Source organism: Zootoca vivipara, chromosome Z, assembly GCF_963506605.1.
Source record: "Zootoca vivipara chromosome Z, rZooViv1.1, whole genome shotgun sequence".
Classification (NCBI taxonomy): domain Eukaryota; kingdom Metazoa; phylum Chordata; class Lepidosauria; order Squamata; family Lacertidae; genus Zootoca; species Zootoca vivipara.
The window spans coordinates 11560179-11576799 of record NC_083294.1 but is presented as its reverse complement, the minus strand read 5'-3'; the positions used below and the strand labels follow the sequence as shown (position 1 = coordinate 11576799).

The 16621-nt window shown below is 46.0% G+C and overlaps 1 protein-coding gene across 6 annotated transcripts in view; it reads left to right on the top strand.

Annotated features, from left to right (window-relative positions):
• Positions 1-16621, top strand: part of SCAI (suppressor of cancer cell invasion) — a 90794-nt gene that overhangs the window by 10091 nt on the left and 64082 nt on the right. Inside the window, exon 1 of one of the 6 annotated variants that reach the window (XM_060270547.1) lies at positions 13377-13443. The exons of the other annotated variants lie outside the window; for them this stretch is intronic. The gene's annotated coding sequence lies outside the window, so the exon portion shown is untranslated. Of the gene's footprint in view, positions 1-13376; positions 13444-16621 lie in introns of those variants that run through there. 6 annotated transcript variants of the gene reach the window in all.

The following is a 16621-nucleotide window of genomic DNA, read 5'->3' as shown; positions in this document are numbered from 1 at the left end:
AGGTCCCAGGTTGAATTACCAGCATCTCTTGGTACGACTGGGAAAGAACTCTCTCTGAAATCCTTGAGAGCCACTACTAGTCAGGGCAGACAGTACTGAGCTAGATGGACCAAAGGCTTGACTCAGTGTAAGGCAGCATTCTGCAGAACTAGAGCAGTCTTGTTTTTTGAACCATTCACTGGTGATCAAAAATTACCAGGAATTCCATGTAGGCAAGTGAAATCAGCTGCTGGTGGAGGGACAAATTGCTCCATCCTTCCTTTGCCAGCCCACTTGAATTTCCTTTCTGGGGAGGAGGACAGCCATCTAAAACAATGACAACTAATGGCTCTTTGAAAGATTGAGGAGTTCATCTTGCAAGTCTTGGGGACTCTGGTCTTTGGCAGAGAGCTCTTGGCATCTACCTTTTGAAACTTCAAGTAGTGAAACTCTCCTTACGCCTCTTCACTTTCTGTCTACTAGTGTCCCAGACGGGTTGGATGCAAAAGAATGGTGGGAGGAACCAGCTGGGGAACCCTAAGGGAAGAAGGCTAAGAGCTCAGGGATTGGTGGTGGGACAATGATGAGAGGTCAGAGGGAGAAGAGAGCGAAAACTGCTGCTGGTCTCCCTGGCCTCTAAGGGCAGAGAGGGACTGGTGGCAAAGCTCTGCAGAATGCTTCCCTTCCTCCCAAGTTAACAAGAGGGAAGGTGTTCTTCTGCCACCCAGCTTTGCTGATGGGTGAGAGGAGAGCTGTTCTCTTGCCCAGCAGTGTGGTGCAGCTTTGCAGCAACTTCTCCTGAAGAGAGCAAAGCCCCACTGCTGGGTGTGTGTGTGGATCTGGCAGTGGGAAGTTTTGCCTCAGGTGCTGAAATGCCTTGGGCCACCTTGCTGTTTGGCCCTCTAGACTCTTTCTAAGCAACACCTGCTCCCTTCTCCTGTACATACCCCTCCCCAGTCTTGCTTTGTTACCTACTTTGCATGGCTAGAATGTTTCCCTGAACTCTGATAATGCTGCTTCCTTGCCTGGACAATGTAGAGGGGTGTGTGATATTGTTGGCATCTATATGTTTTGAGAGACAATGGAGAATGCCTCTGGGGGTGAAGTCAAACAACTGGAGAATCACAACGCCAGCTGTGACTGCAGAAACTGGTAACTCATAGCAGTTGCCTCCTGCATTGTTTCTGCAGTGTTACCAGCACCAACATGATCTCGCCGGAGTTCAAGCTTGGGCAGTGTGTATGGAGGTTTTGGGCTGCCCAGAGGACAAGACCCACCTCTTGGCCTCACTGATGTGGTCCACAAGGAAGCAGAGCCATACACTGGGTGCCTGCTGGGTGTGTGTAGAAATAAACCTGCTGTACAAAGGTGAAATCAGTGTTCATTGTTCCACCTACTTTATGCTTCTAGCCTTGCCCACCTCTCAGAGGGGTGCCTTCAAGGGAATGTGGGTTGAAAAGGGTTCCCTGTCTTAGAACTAGGGTCATTTATTGCTGCTTGTCTGGAAACCAGAAAACGACCAGGCCCCTCTGCCTTGCCTTGTTCTAAGGCAGACATCCCCAAACTCTGCCCTCCAGTTGTTTTGGGACAACAATTCCCATCATCCCTGACCACTGGTCCTGTTAGCTATGGATGATGGGAGCTGTAGTCCCAAAACATCTGGAAGACCGAGTTTGGGGGTGCCTGTTTTAAGGATAGGAATGAGGAACCTGTGGCCCTCCTGATGTTGATATAATGCTCGAGCTGGAGACTGGTGGGATTTGGAGTCCAGCAGTACTTGCAAGGTCACAGGCTTTTCCTCTCTACCTTAAAACATTCCATTTCTCCTTAACCTGCATTCTGCCCCCTTTGTGTTGAGCACTGTTCATTTGAGCAGTCAGAGGCGACTATGCGTGGGCAATAACAAGCAAACAAGGTCGAGTGGACGTATTTGTAACTAAAGTATGTGCTGCCAAAATAAATGCTACCTTGCCGTTTATGCCCGGTGAGGGAGTCCATTTGGGCTTCTACTGTAAGAGCAGACCACAGTACAGTTGTACCTTTGCTCCCGAATGCCTTGGGAGTCAAATGTTCTGACTCCCGAATGATCGAAAACCAGAAGTGAGTGTTTCAGTTTTCAAACGTTCTTTTGGAAGCCGTTCTTTTGGAGCTTCCTGCAGCCAATCAGAAGCCACAATTTGGAAGTCGAATGTTTCAGAAGTTGAACGGACTTCCGGAACGGATTCTGTGTGACTTCCGAGGTACGACTGTATTCTGCTTTCCTGAATACAGGAGAGTAGGACAGGGCAACAGGGTGGAACAGCAGGTATTGGATGTGTCTATAATTTATGGTGGGTGGTGGTGGCGGTCACCCCCAAAAGTCCCATGTTGTCCATGTTGTGCTTTCAGGATGGTGACAAAAACAAAAAACAAATAAGCAGTCCTAGTGGATCAGACTAAAGGTTTGCCAATGTTGCAGACTGGGATCAACCATCCAGGTGACTTCACGAAGTTCATGAGCAGGGTGATAAGATGATAGCTTTCCCCTGCTCTTATCTACCATCTGGTAGTCAAGGGAACACTGCCTCTAAGCACTTAGCCATGAAAATGAGAGAAAACAGTTATAATAGATTTGCACAGAAGATATGGAATAGGTTGCAAGGGAATATTTTTTTAGGCCTAACCCATGCTGGTTTAAATGTGCAAGAAAGCAAGTTTGAATTGCGACCTGAAAAACTATAGGTGGGATAATTTTATTTTTTACAAAACAACAACACCACTTTTACATTCATGTACTCCTTTCCTTGATTGTTTTGTGCTTTGGATCTGCTGCATTTGAAGCATTTGGTGAGGAGCATTGGTTTGCCATCATCATGGGAGAAAGAAGTGTTATGTTTCAAATGCATTAGCCACTGTTGCATGTTGTAGTAAGCCATGCAGCCATTGACAGATTAGAGGTGGTGTATTGCTTTGCAGCATGTGTGTGTGGGTGGAGGTGGGGAATGCATGGATTTGCCAAAATGACTACAAACTTCCTTGCATCTAGGTCAGATATTTGATCCTCAATATAGATTCTGAGATGTATAGCCATATGTATACAGCTTTCTTGTGCAAACCATGAAAGCTCATTTAATTTGCATAGTGGGAGGATTAGTTATATCGGTATCAAACCTGTATGTATTTGCATTATATCCTGCCTTTCCTCCATAGAACAGAGTGACTCTTACCTGTATGGAAGAGGTTTGGCAGAGAGGAATATACCCAAAACTATTTGGAGAGCTTTATAGCAGAGTAGATCTTGGAACCTCTGAAATCATATTTGCATGGCCTTATAATGCTCTGGTCTGGTACAGATGAAACCCTGGTTGATCTCTCTCTTAACCATGGTTGGACCAGACTGTCCAGAGCTAGTTTTAATTGTGTGTCTAGCTTGAGTGAGTTTGTTCCTCCCAGAGACTTCTGAAGAAGCAAGAATTAGCCCTGTCACTCCAATGCTCTCCAGGAACTTGGCTGTTCCTAGGGATGCATTTCCTGACTGTTCAGTGCAAGGGGGCAGGACTTGGCTCTGCTCTGAGTGAAACTGGCATATTGCCACCTCATGTGCAGCAAAAGGAGTTGGCTGCCTTCCTCTGTTCTGCAACTTGGAGACAATCTGGCACAGTAAACTGCTGGGGTTTCTACAGCCCTGGTCATTCAGTCTTGAGTACAAGCATAATTATTGGTTTCCATTACTATTTATTTATACAAATATTTATATATTGCCATATCATAAAACATGAAAGCAGTGTGCACTGTTAAAACAATATTTTTTTTAAAAAGTGCTGATAATCATTAAGGCAACTGTTTCCAGATGTTCTAGTGCCTAACGGGGGGTTACTGCTTTCTAGGGCTGGGCAATGACTGGTTTTCAACATTGTGATATATCTCCAGCTAAATATTATGATATACCGATGTATCACGGTGTCTGAAATAAGGATGGAGCTACAGTATGTAGAAGCATCGGCTGGCTTCACAGTTTTTCCTGCATGGTGAGTTTTGCCTGCACCTGCTCTTGTGATTCACTGCCCCCTGCAAGAGGCAGGGGAGAGCTGAGCTGGCTGAGTTAACAGGGGCTGCTGGAATCGAGAGATGCATTGGATGGCTTCACAGTGTTTTCCACAGTGTTTGCATTGCGCGCGCGCACACACACACACACCATGATTTGCAATATATTGCCAGGTCAAAAGTTATGAAACTGGTATCACAATATGGTCTTCAAATCAGTTTTGGACAATGTATGGCCCAGTCGTAACACGCATCATGATTCACAATATATTGCCAGGTCAAAAATTATGAAACTGATATCACAAATGGACTTCAAATCGACAATATATCAATATATGACCCAGCCCTACTGCTTGCTATTTATTTTATTTATTATTACCATTTATATCCCACCTTCCCTTCCATCTTTTGTCACTGGTCCCACTTATATTTCTTATTGAGCCGAAATAGCATTGTTTCTGAAGCTTTCCCCCTCTCCCCCTCCTCCTGCACGTCTTATTCAATATCTGTTTGCTTCCCTTGAAATTTCTCCAGTGCTTCACACAAGTGGCTGCTCTTCCATAGCAAAGTCCAGTGGCTTTACTACTCCCTGGGTCTCCCCCCCTCACACTTTTGCACCCTTCATACGTGCATTTGCACATGTACACACAGAGCTCTACCTCTGGCCTCTGTTTTTTTTACTTGAAATAACCCCTTGGCACAGGACAGGAGAAATGTTCACCTCTCATTTCTTGTTATGGAAAGTTGAATTGACTTCCAGCTGCCTGTCTGGGTAATTGGGAAGCTGATCACTCAGTGACTGAATCAATGGCAACTTCAGTTTAAAAGAAAACAAAAGAAAGAAGAACTGATTAAGTTGGCGTCAAGACTGCCATAGTGATGTTGGTAGCCTTTGGTTCTTGTGTGTGGACTGGACAAGAGGTCGTGATCTCTGGTGAAAGAGGAAGTACTGTGGGTGGTAGTTGGACAAATGCAGGATTAATTGATAGAGGCAGCAGCACCTCAAACATAAGTGGGAGAGGAGGTCCCATTGTCTATCTCCAATTTGTTGCTGTTCTCCTTCAGCTAGTAGGTTGGGAGATGAGTTGTGAGGTGGCCTTAAAAGTGAGCTGCAGCAGTTCTGTTGCCACTACCACTGCTGTCTCCTTTCTTTGGTTTAGGAGTGGAAGAGACTGAGGCTCCACCTGCACAATCATACCACTTTAAGCTGTCATGATTTCCCCCAAAGAAGCCTGGGAAGTGTAGTTTGTAAAGGATGCCAAGAGTTGTTAGGAGGCCCCTCTTCTCTTCACAGAGCTACAATTCCCAAGGTTTCTTTGGAAGAGGAATTGGTCATGTAACCTCTGAGAATTGTAACTGTGAGGGGAAGAGAGGTCTCCTAACAACTCTCCACATCCTTAACAAATTACACTTCCCAGGATTCTTTGGGGGAAACCATGACTGCTTAAAGTGGAATGCTGTGCTTCAGATTAATAGTGCAGAAGGGGCCAAAGAGAGTAACCAGATATCCAAGCAAAGTATGTGCATTACTGTAGAGGTGTGGTTCCTCACTAGAGGTTGTTTTTTTCCACAGTGATTGACCCCTTCCCTTTTACAGTCATTGCAACCACACTGATTACTGCACTGCATCATGAGTCCCAGATGGTTCACAAAAACACTTCTGCATGGACCTGAATGCATGCATTCTTATTCAGGTTGGGCCTCTGAGGAGGGGGACCATCATCTCACGTCGGTCAAGCTACCAATGTGAGTCTGGAGGTGCCCTGAAACTCTGTTTGGATCTAGGAATGGAGTTCCTCTTCTTTTCTCTATGCTAGTCCCGCCCAACTTTGGTTGTTGTGAGAGAGTAGCTAATTTTAAAAATACATTCTCCTGTACACATACAATTTTCCACGTGGGTGATTAGAGGAAAATAATTATTAGGATGTTGGATCTTTGTAATTATAACAACAGAGAGTCTCCATGACACTGTCGTGGTGGTAGCAACATCTTCGCTTCACCAAGGAGTTAAGTAGGAAAAAGAAAAATGCTGTGCCAGTGTGGAGCTGTCTGTTGCTGTTCTATCAATGGACTGAACTTGCTGCAGGATGGTGATGTGTTAAGAAGATGAAATGGGCTGTATGTTTGTTCCTTGAGTGACCAAATTTGAGGCCTCTTACAGTTGCTAAATCAGAAGGGGCAGTTGAAACAGCTACAACAACATCAGTAACCTCTGAAGAGAGTGGACTCCTTTTTTTCTTTTTACATCGCAGAGCATTCAACAGTTGCTCCTGCCACCAGGAACAGGCAAGAGATGCAGACTATCCAGGTGCCCAAGTGAGGAGAGAGTGCATCTTCTCGGGAACAAATACATATGGTGTCATTTGGGCATGGTATCTGAAGTTGTGCACCTGTGGTGTGAGTAGATAAGTATTTGCCACTGAGGATGCCATGGAATCTTCAAAAAAAAGCATTTGAAATAGCTGCAGCAACAGTAACAGTAACATCTATGCTGGTGGTGGGAATTTTAAGTCGAAGGAAATAAATGCAATGCCTCATGCTTTTCTGTATAGCCCTTGGAAGTCTCTCCAGGTTGCACTCGCCCTTCATTGCACCTTGTCTAGATAGAGGATATTGTTTGTTTGTTTGTTTGTTTGTTTGTTTGTTTGTTTTGTTTGTAGAAGCCACCCTACTATACAAAGAAAAAAAAATCTCTGCTCATCTTTGCCTCTGCCCCAACTCATGGCTAGCATGTGGCCCTTAGACGGTTCTCCGGAATCCCTCTTTAGGATTCCTCTTTAACATCTGGCTGAAGCATTCTACACTTGACTTTCTACTTGATTGCCCTCTTTCATCAATTGCTCTGTGGGTTACAGATGCAAACCAAATCCCAGGTAGACATGTCTGCACTTTTCACTGGTTCTGGTATTCTTGGTGCAGTCTTGCTCTGAAGGCAAGCAGCAGTATAACTAAATCTCCCTTGACCTGTTCTCGTTCCCCCTTGCCATTTAGACACTGGGGGTCTTAAGAGCTCTGTCAAGGACCCTTGTTAGGATTAGCCTCTCCTGTATGGTAATGTTGGGTCCAAATCATGTTGCTATACGCTGGAGCAATTTATGGGTGAGGGAGAGAGAAACCAGCTTGAAAGCAGATTGTGTAACATGGATATGGAATAAAAGGAATGGTGCCTGTAATTATATCCTTCCGCCCAACTGTCTTTCTCAGCATGTCAGGTTTGAAATGCTGGCAGTTTCAGTAAATGCAGCGAGACCTTCCCTTTGGCCACTTTGTCGTAGGTGAAATGTAAAATGTATTGAGGTTCAGTTAGGTTTATGGGGGTGAAGCAGTTTCTTTCTTTAAGAAGACCCAATGAAGCTTCATATATTTATTAGCTCACATCTGCACTGCAGTTTAATCCTGGTTGATCTCATTGCTTTGCCTGGTTTGTTTGTTTATTTATTAACACAACTGTATTGGTTTTTATACAAATATAAATATAAATACAGGAACCATTAAGCACCATCTAGCAGTACATCTAATGGTGTTTGTTTTATCCATTAACTAGACATAAGTGTTCGCATTCAGCATTCAAACATATTACTTTTTTATTTTATATTTTAGTCTGGTTCTTCTATCGTTGATCTATCGCTTGTCGTGCTGTGGTCAGTAAGAAGCCTACTACTTCTCTGTGGTGCAGGATGGAGTCGAATTCAATGTCCAAAGATACCGTGTTTTCCTGAAAATAAGACACTGTTCTTATATTTATTTTTCCTCAAGAAGACACACTATGGCTTATTTTCGGGGGGGGGGGTCCCTTATTCCAGTGGGAAGGGCTCCGCGCAGCATGGCTGAGGGCAGCAAGCTGTTGCCAGGAGGTGCCGCATCCATGTCTTATTTTCGGGGTATGGCTTATATTGCGGAAATGCGTAGGAATGCTGCTACGGCTTATTTTATGGGTATGTCTTATTTTCAGGGAAACAGGGTAGTAGGACTAAGGCAGGATTTGGAGAAAGGGGTTGGCTTGTAATTCCAGATATAAGTGACAATAATCTATTCCAAAAGTGGGGCATTCCCACCAACTAAGAAAAAATGACCCAAGATTTCCACAGCCCTTCCAGTATGAAAGGGAGGAATTTATTTTTGCCAGCCCGATTGGTGTCCAGTGCTAATGGAGGATGTCCTTGAGCAAGTCCTCCTGCAAGGAGCAGAGATTTTGGGGGGCGGGTTCCAAATACCTTTCCATTTGTGATCTTCAACTGGATGGCCTAAATCTGATTTTCATGCAGTTAGAAGGCCTCTATCACCCCCTGCTTCATGATCTAATACAGGGGTCGGCAAGGTTTACCTTGCCTGGGCCGGTTCACTCCAGCAGAGATCCCTCTGTGGGCCGGATCATGTGTGTGAGTGAGTGCATGCGCCCATGACTTCCTGCACAGACATAATTTCCTGCGCCTGCATCTGCACAGACATAATTACTGGCACCGGCGCCTGCGCAGACGTGATTTCCGGTGCCACGGAAGCGAGTCCCCACACCGTGCTGCACCAGTTTAGCGCAGCAGGCGGGGGCTCGCCAAGCGGGTGGCTAAGTTTGGGGGCGGCTTGTGGGCCGGTTAAATGACCCCCATGGGCCTTAGGTTGCCGACCCCTGATCTAATAGATTGCTGTATGTTAGGGAAGCAGCACACTTAGGTCATATGGTTGTTTGTGGTGCTTGAGATGGGGAGAGGTGCTGGGGAGGGTCATCTGCTACTTGGAGCTAGAGCTCGTTGAGCACGTTGTCAGCCTGGTGGTTATCACTCACAACCCAGGTTCTGCCTTTGTGCTGGACTATCAACTTAAAAGGGAAGCCTCAGTGATATGCTATGCCCACTTCTTTTAGTGCTGATGTTTAAGGCCAGAGAGCCCCCTACATTCCCTGTGTGGCCGGGCTGATCTCCTGGAATATTTCAGTGGTGGCTTCACTGTATTTTATGTTTTTAACATTCTTCTTGTGCTTTGTAAACTGAGTCTTTGTGCCTATAGTGTTCAAAGCAATTTGCCACATCTCTCGGGGCTTCCCCAGTTCTGCCTCTGCCTCCTGGAACCCAATGAGCTCTTTCTGTGTCATTGGGGGACAGTGGTATGTTTATATTCAGAGAGAGAGAGTATCCAATCAATAATGAATTGAACCATGTCCCCCACTTCCTGGTTCTCCAGTAGGTTTTTTCCTCAAATCTTTGTCCAATTGTCCAGCTTCATAGCTAAATCTTCAGTCATCATTTGTAAGAGCTGGATCTCAGAATGATTGGTTAGGGCAAGATTGTGTGCATCATTTGCTGTTTTAGAAATAGCTGGTTAGATAGCATATCAAATTTCTGCTCAAGCACAGCTAGGGCTGCTCTCCAGTCCAAGGTCAGTACCTACCTTTTTTTAAATGTACTCATCTGAATCTCTGTCCTCCTCTATTGTGGCAGATACGCTACTGTCTTTTGGAGTCCTCATATTGCCTTTGGTCATGTCAGTGTCTGATGCCTCCTCCGAAGCCTCAGACTATTTCTTCCATCTATTTCTTCCTGAAAATCTAACCTTGCAGATTTGTTTTTAGGTCCGTGTATTCATTGGATCATCACCTTGCTGGGGCTGTATAAAAGTTTTTGTTTAGATGTCAATAGGATGCACTCTGCTTCGATTTTGTCCTGGGGGGATTGGAGACACCAAATTATGCCCCCATTTAGCTTTCCAGCTAGCCACGCCCCCTAATTTATTTGTTGTTTTTTTTAAAAAAATAATAGACACTCACCTACCTATTTCTACCAAGGATTTCATTGCTGGGATTGTAGCAGTACCTGAATTGTACGTGTGCCCTATGAAGTATATGCATCTAGAATCCTGCATGAGTTTGGGCAGGTGCAACTGACATGGAGAAATGACTATGGTAGGAGGTGAAAACTTCCGTATGTCTCTTTCCTACCCCAGCTCCTCTCCAAAACTGCAACCTTACACACTCGTGCAACCCCTCGCAACGTGTTGTTTGCAGCTCTGCACACCAGTGCATTGCTCTGAAAGGGTATGTGCCTTATTTGTGGTATAATGCTGCAGAGTGGTTATCCCCGACTTAAAGGAATATAGATAGCTAATTCTGTTGCTGCAGATCTACCCTTTTCAAAATACAGCGGTGCCTCGCTAAACGAATTTAATTCGTTCCACGGGTCTTTTCTTATAATGAAAAATTCATCTAGCGAATCCCATAGGAATGCATTGAATTTTTTTTAAAAAAAAATTTTTTGCCCATAGGAACGCATTAATTGAATTTCAATGCATTCCTATGGGAAACCGCGATTCATCTAGTGAGGCAACCTAGGCTCGAAAAATCCTTTCGTTAAGCGGAAATTTCGTTAAGCATGGCATTCGTTAAGCGAGGCACCACTGTAAGTTGAATTTATTGTGTTTTAGTATTTAGAAATAGAAGTCTTGAAAGGAAGGAACTCACTGTATGAGGGGTTTTGTATATCAAATTGTAATGTCTCTACAGGTGTTTGGGGTACATAGAAGAGAGGGGGGGAGAGAAAGAAAAGAAAGAGATTGTCAAAGCAAATGACAAGTGGAAGGAATAACCTTCTAAGATGAATAGAGTTAATAGCTTCTTATTTCTTGGAATATATGCACAAAGGCTGACTGGGGCTCCGGTGAGGCCTAGTCTTGTTCTTGCTGTCTTAATTGGGCTCTTTTGTTTGCCTCTAACCACCAGCCATCAGCTGCTATTAAATGCTAAAAATAACAAGGCATTTCATTTACACCCCTTTATGGTTCTCTGATTTCTGGTGCCTTGCATGTATCTTCTTTTCACAATCTGGCATTGTGCTGCTCTTTGGTTGATGCTTTAGGATGGCCACACTTCATATTTTATTGATATTTGCTCATAGTGGTGGCATTCAGACTCTCTGGGTGGTATTCAGTGTAGTGTGAAGTAACTAGATCTGCACAAAGAAACATATTTGTGCAATTGAACCTCCCCCCCTCGCTTTCACCTATGTTTCTCTCCCATATCTGTTTTGTGTCTGGACCTAACCCTTTGGAGCAGGTTTAGTAAGGGTGGGGGGCACAGGGGGAGACGTTCTGTTGCACAAGCACAAATCTTTAGAGGACTATTTTCACGTCTGCTGTGGCGATCCTGTATTTTGCAGAGGATCCTGTAGTATCTCTATAGCAGGGGTGGAGCTTCTTTTTTGGCCTGAGGGCGGTACTGCCCAGTTCCTAAGGTGCACTAGGTACACATGCACACATGCTTCTAGCATCTTTGTAGCCGGCATTAACTTTTTCAGTTTTGTGCCTGATGGAGCAGTGGAAACACAAGCCTCTCCCCCAGGCTTATGTCCCTCATCTGGCGGTGTTCACATGCAACCTGAGACTTCTCCTGCATGGAGGTCATCTCAGCACTTCCCTCTTCAAGCCCATTCTGATCCTAGGACACAGCAGGGAACAGGGCAGTGGGGATTTGGCTGGCCTGCCCCTTACCTGAACACCCTATTTCTGCATCCCTACCTCTGTCTCTGACTGCTCAAACCCTTCCCCTTCCCCCCTTGCCGCCCATAAGTCACTGGACCTCTCTCATGGGTCAGCCTCCTGCCCCCTGCCTCCATCACACACTTGCCAAGGCCCTGCCAGTTGCCCTCCCACCATGATGTAAGATCTGTCTAATTTGCATATTCCTGCCTGTTGAGTAACTGGGAGGGACAGTCCATCCTCGGATTCCTCCATCCCCAATGAAGGTCCCATGAATGCCACTCTGGAAGGTTTGGTGGGCTGGATTAGATCGTTAGGCAGGGCAGGGGTTCCCTGCTTCTGGTTTAGGGCATTCTTTCAGTTCCTGTAGGTTGGATACTTGCACTTCTTGGGAATTGCCCTGCATGAATGGAGTGCAATCTAGGGCATGCTTCATGCGCCCCAGCAGGTGAGGAAGATCTGTAGGGGCAGGCAAGCTGTCTTTAGGGAAGTTTGTTTGCCGTTACTGATCCTCTTACTGAGGAGCTGATAAGATTCCCTGGAACACAGTTTGAAAAACGGTTGGCTTATATAAACGTTAAATGTGCATCCCCTGCAGATCTGCATTGCTTCGTGCCACAAAGGAACTTCAGAGCTCGGCAGAAAAATGTGAACCGCCTCATGCAGCAAAGCGACTATAACCAAAAATATAAAGAAGACACACTTTCCTTAAGTCCTCAGCTGACTTGCTGGCACCGAAGGTAGCTCACTGGGAGACAATCTGCCTTGCATGCAGAAGGTCCCAGGTTCAGGAAGAAAACAATATCTGAAATCCTGGAGGGCTACTGCCATTCTGCATAAACATAATGATGCTAAATGGTCTGACTTGATATAAGGCAGCTCCCCACATTGCTATATTGGGCCTAGAGATGGGAAGGCCTGGGGAAAAAACCGGAAAAAAATGAGGGGGGCACAGGGTCCCCGCCCGTTTTTTTGAAGCCGTTGGAAAAAAACCTGGTCTCTCCCCCCCCAAAAAAAATTTACCAGTTTTTTCCAGGCCTTCCTAAAATTTGGGTCTATAGCAGAGAGCCCCCATGAATTCAGAGCTGGATGGAGTGGCAGATATCGCTAGAGTAGCTCCTAGCCAAAGCAAGGGAGGTGGCACTCTTCAAGTGGGTGGCCAGAGACAGATGTATAGCCAGGTGTCCAGTTAAACTCAGTAGTGAAAAGAGGTGTGTCCATGAGGCTAATAGCTGAAACCACAGATAGGAAGGCAGATAGGATCAGGTACTCCCAAGGAATAGCAGATTGCACTCTAGAAAGCCTGGAGACCTGTATGCAAGGTTGAGGCAAAGGTGCTGTTTATGCGCTTAAGAGTTGTCAGCCCTCTCTTTCGCTAAGTCATAGAATCATAGAATTGCGGTTGGAAGGAACCCCAAGGTTCCTCATCTAGTCCAACCCCCTGCAATGCACGTATCTTTTTTTAAAAAAAAATAATGCACGTATCTCAACTAGATCATACATGACAAATGGCCATCCAACCCAGGGTTGGCCCCTGTCAACGGCGCAGGCCCAGTGGGGGTGTGTGTGTCCAAAAATCATCCCTCTCCACTGTGGTTCAGAGTGGCTAGAAGTCTGACCATGCATTCCTTTTGTGCTGCTCTTCCATAGCTGTGGGAAGCTGGGTGAGGCATGCAGGCTCCTCTTGAGTGCCTTGGCGGAGGAATCTGGTCACTGGCATGGGTCGTTGCAACAACCCTGCAGGGCCCCCTCTCCAGTTGACTGGCAGTGCTATTAGAAGCAGGGAGAGTTGCAGGAGGAGGGAAAACGAAGGGAGGGAGGGAGGAGACCGAAGAGAAAGCAGTGAAAGGAGGGAGAGAGGGAGAGGGAGAGGGAGAGGGAGAGAGAGAGAGAGAGAGAGAGAGGCAGGAACAGTCAGATAGACCGATAGAGATGGAGGAGAGCAGACCCAACCTTGATAGCCACAGAGGAAATCACTGGGTAAGTGGGAAAGGTGTGTGTGTGGGGGAGACTTTTTAAAAAAAGGTTCTGGTACATTGTCTCTTCCAACTTCAAAGGTGCCGATACATCTCCTTTCCGAGCAGGCCGTCTTAAGCGGGTTGGGCGCCGTGGTGCATGGATCGCTCCGGCGCCCCCGGCCTGTTTCTTCCCGCGGCTGGTGGGCGGGCGCAGCTTTGCCGTGCAGCGCCCTCCTGCCGACCTGGCGCCCCCGCGCCACCCAGCCTACCCCTAGAGCCGGCTCTGTTTCCGAGGGTACAAGGGAGCCTAGGTACACCTCTGATCCAACCTCTGCTTAAAAACCTCCAAAGATAGAGATTCTACCATCTCTTGTGGGTATCTCCTTAAAATAGATTTTCCTGGGATGGAGGAACAAATTGTCCGGCCGCCCTGTATCCTACTTGGAATCTCTTTTGAGTTGTGGTAGAGGCCTGGTTCTCTTAAGCCTAATGTACCATCCAGGTCCCCCTCTCACCCCCTTCCATTCCTGCAGTTCTGCCTGACTGCCTAGCTAAACTGCTTCAATCTGCAGCATTATCTATCACTAGATTTCTCCCTCCTCCATCTCCAGTGCTAAACAATGTACCTGCAAAAAGCAGATCTGACTGCTAGATCATGTCTATGAGGGAGATGAGTAGCTGGCACCACAGCCATTTGAAAAACAGTGACAGTCCACAGCAGGAAGGAAGTCCATTCATCTGTAGAACCTAGCTCTTTGCTGTTACCTATCCTTTGTCCTACTTAGCAGTGCAGAGAGCTTGGCTATGAGTAGCAACCAGTGTTGCTAACAGGAAGGCACCTGGTACACCCAAAAGGAAGTTTAGAAAGTTGCTTCTGCCATGCCTGGTCCACTGTTCTCCATGGGTATCTGCTTCCAGCGGAATGGGTAATCTACCTTCCACGGGACACAGTGATGGCCACCAACCTGAATGGTTTTAAAAGAGAAATAGCCCGATTAACTGAGGAGGCCCAGTGGCTACTAACCCTGATGGTTCTGCTCTAATTCCACTGTTGAAGGCAGAAGTGATTCTGATTGCCAGTTGCTGGAAACTGCAAGAAAGGAGAGTGCTATTGTGCTAAGGTCCTGCTTGGGGACTTCCCATGGTCATCTGTTTGGCAATTGTGAGAACAGGATGTTGGATTAAGTGGGCCATCAGCTGTATGGAATCATGACCCATCTAGCTCAGTCCTTCCAAAATTGGGATCCTCTACATGTTGTTGGACTACAAGTCCGGTTATCTCTGATCATTAGTCTCACTGGCTGAGGCTGATGGGAGTTCTAGTCCCAAACATCTGACAGGTACTACATTGGGGGAGGCTGATGAGGCCCAGTACTATCTACTCCCAAGTGGCAGTGACTTTCCCAAGCTCTCAGGCAGAGAAAGACTCTTTCCCAGCCCTGCTGGCTGATGCCTTTTCCCAAACTAGATAAGAATGACTATTATTGGAACCTTTTAAGCCAGCATGCACCTGTTCCATATGTTAATACTTTCCAGATGCAAATTTGCTTGCCCTACATATAACATCAGGTGTAGGGCAGTGTTTTGGGGGTGGGGATATATCTTAGGATATGTGCCATGCCCAGAGTTTGGAGGTTGCCTACCACTCCCACCATTATGGTGTATAAAGCAAAAAAACAACCAACATTTTTGTATTCTTTATCATATTCATTGTCCATCAGTATTACCAAACTCTTTGCTGTCCTTTCCTCCTCTGTTCTGTCTTGCAGAGATGCTGGCAGGTTATTAAGGGACAGAGCCGGAAGCAAAAGTAATTGAAACTACTGGAGCCTGAAATAAAATAAAGGAACCCCCCCATCTTTTCCCCCATCTTTCTTCTAATTTTAGCTTAAGGAGCTTCACTGGGTCACATCGATCAGTTCCCTGGGTCATGAGAAGTTTATCGCTGTCCAGAGCTTGGCTGATAACTCGGGGGAAATAATCTGGTGTCTAATTAAACTGGCATTTAAAATGCGCCAAGTCTAGTAAGTGGCATATTGAATACCACTCTCCTCCCTCCCCAAGCTGAGTAGTTCTTTAAAAAAAAAGAAAAAGGGAAGCTGCTTTGACATAACCATTCAGGCTAAAGAGAGAAGCAGCAAGACTTTGGTGGGCCAAAAATACCCAACTGTAGTGTGCTGTTCTCTGACTTTCCTTTTGACAGCTTTTATAGCCTGTAGAGAGATAGGGAGAGAGAGATTTTGCACACATGAATTGTTGAGTTTCTTTTTGCCTTGGGTGTGGGAGAGGTGGGTTTGCCACCTGTCCCTAGAAAAACAGAATCATCCCTTTTTTTTTGAAGGAAAGTGTCCCCTGTCTGGTTTGGACTTCAAGCGGGATGCCATCCCCCCCTTTTTAAGGTCCTCATCACCACCCTCAAAACTCTGTGGGTGGGTCTGACAGCTCTTGCCCTTCTCAAGGTGTCTCCAAGTTGACTGAAAACCCCCCAAACCCTATACTCTACAGCAGGCATGTCAAACCTGCGGCCCTCCAGATGTTTTGGCCTATAACTCCCATGATCCCTAGCTAGCAGGACCAATGGTTGGGGAAGATGGGAATTGTAGTCCAAAACATCTGGAGGGCCACAGGTTTGACATGCCTGCTCTACAGCACCACTTCTCTTCCTCCCACCCTTGCAATGACTTCAACCTTCCAAGCATAATGGATGCCTCCCTCACTCCTTTATAGGTGGGCCATCAGGAGCCCCAAGGGAGGCGAAGAGGGAGAGGGAGAGATTTATGGGGCTAGCCAGCAGCAGTGCTCAGAAGAATGACTTATGGTTTCAGTATTCTCTACAGGAACACACAGGGTATGGGAAACAAGGAAGAAGAACTTGAACTCTTAAAACAGGCTGGCAAATATGACCCCAATAGGCCTAATTACTGAAACCTGGTGGGATGAGACTAGTGGAATGTTGAAATTGAGGGGTACAACCTGCTGATAAGAAATAGATCAAACAGGAAGGGAAAAATATAAGCAACAAGGGAGTCATCTTTATTGGGTCTGGTCCTCACCAATGGGGAGAAACTGATTGACGACGTGAAAGTATAGGGAAACTTGAGGGGAAGTTTTCAGTTGGCAGTGGTGCAGCAATAAAACAGCTAGCACATTCACAAAGCTAAGCAGGATCCAGTATGGTTTCAAATTGAATGGGACATGCA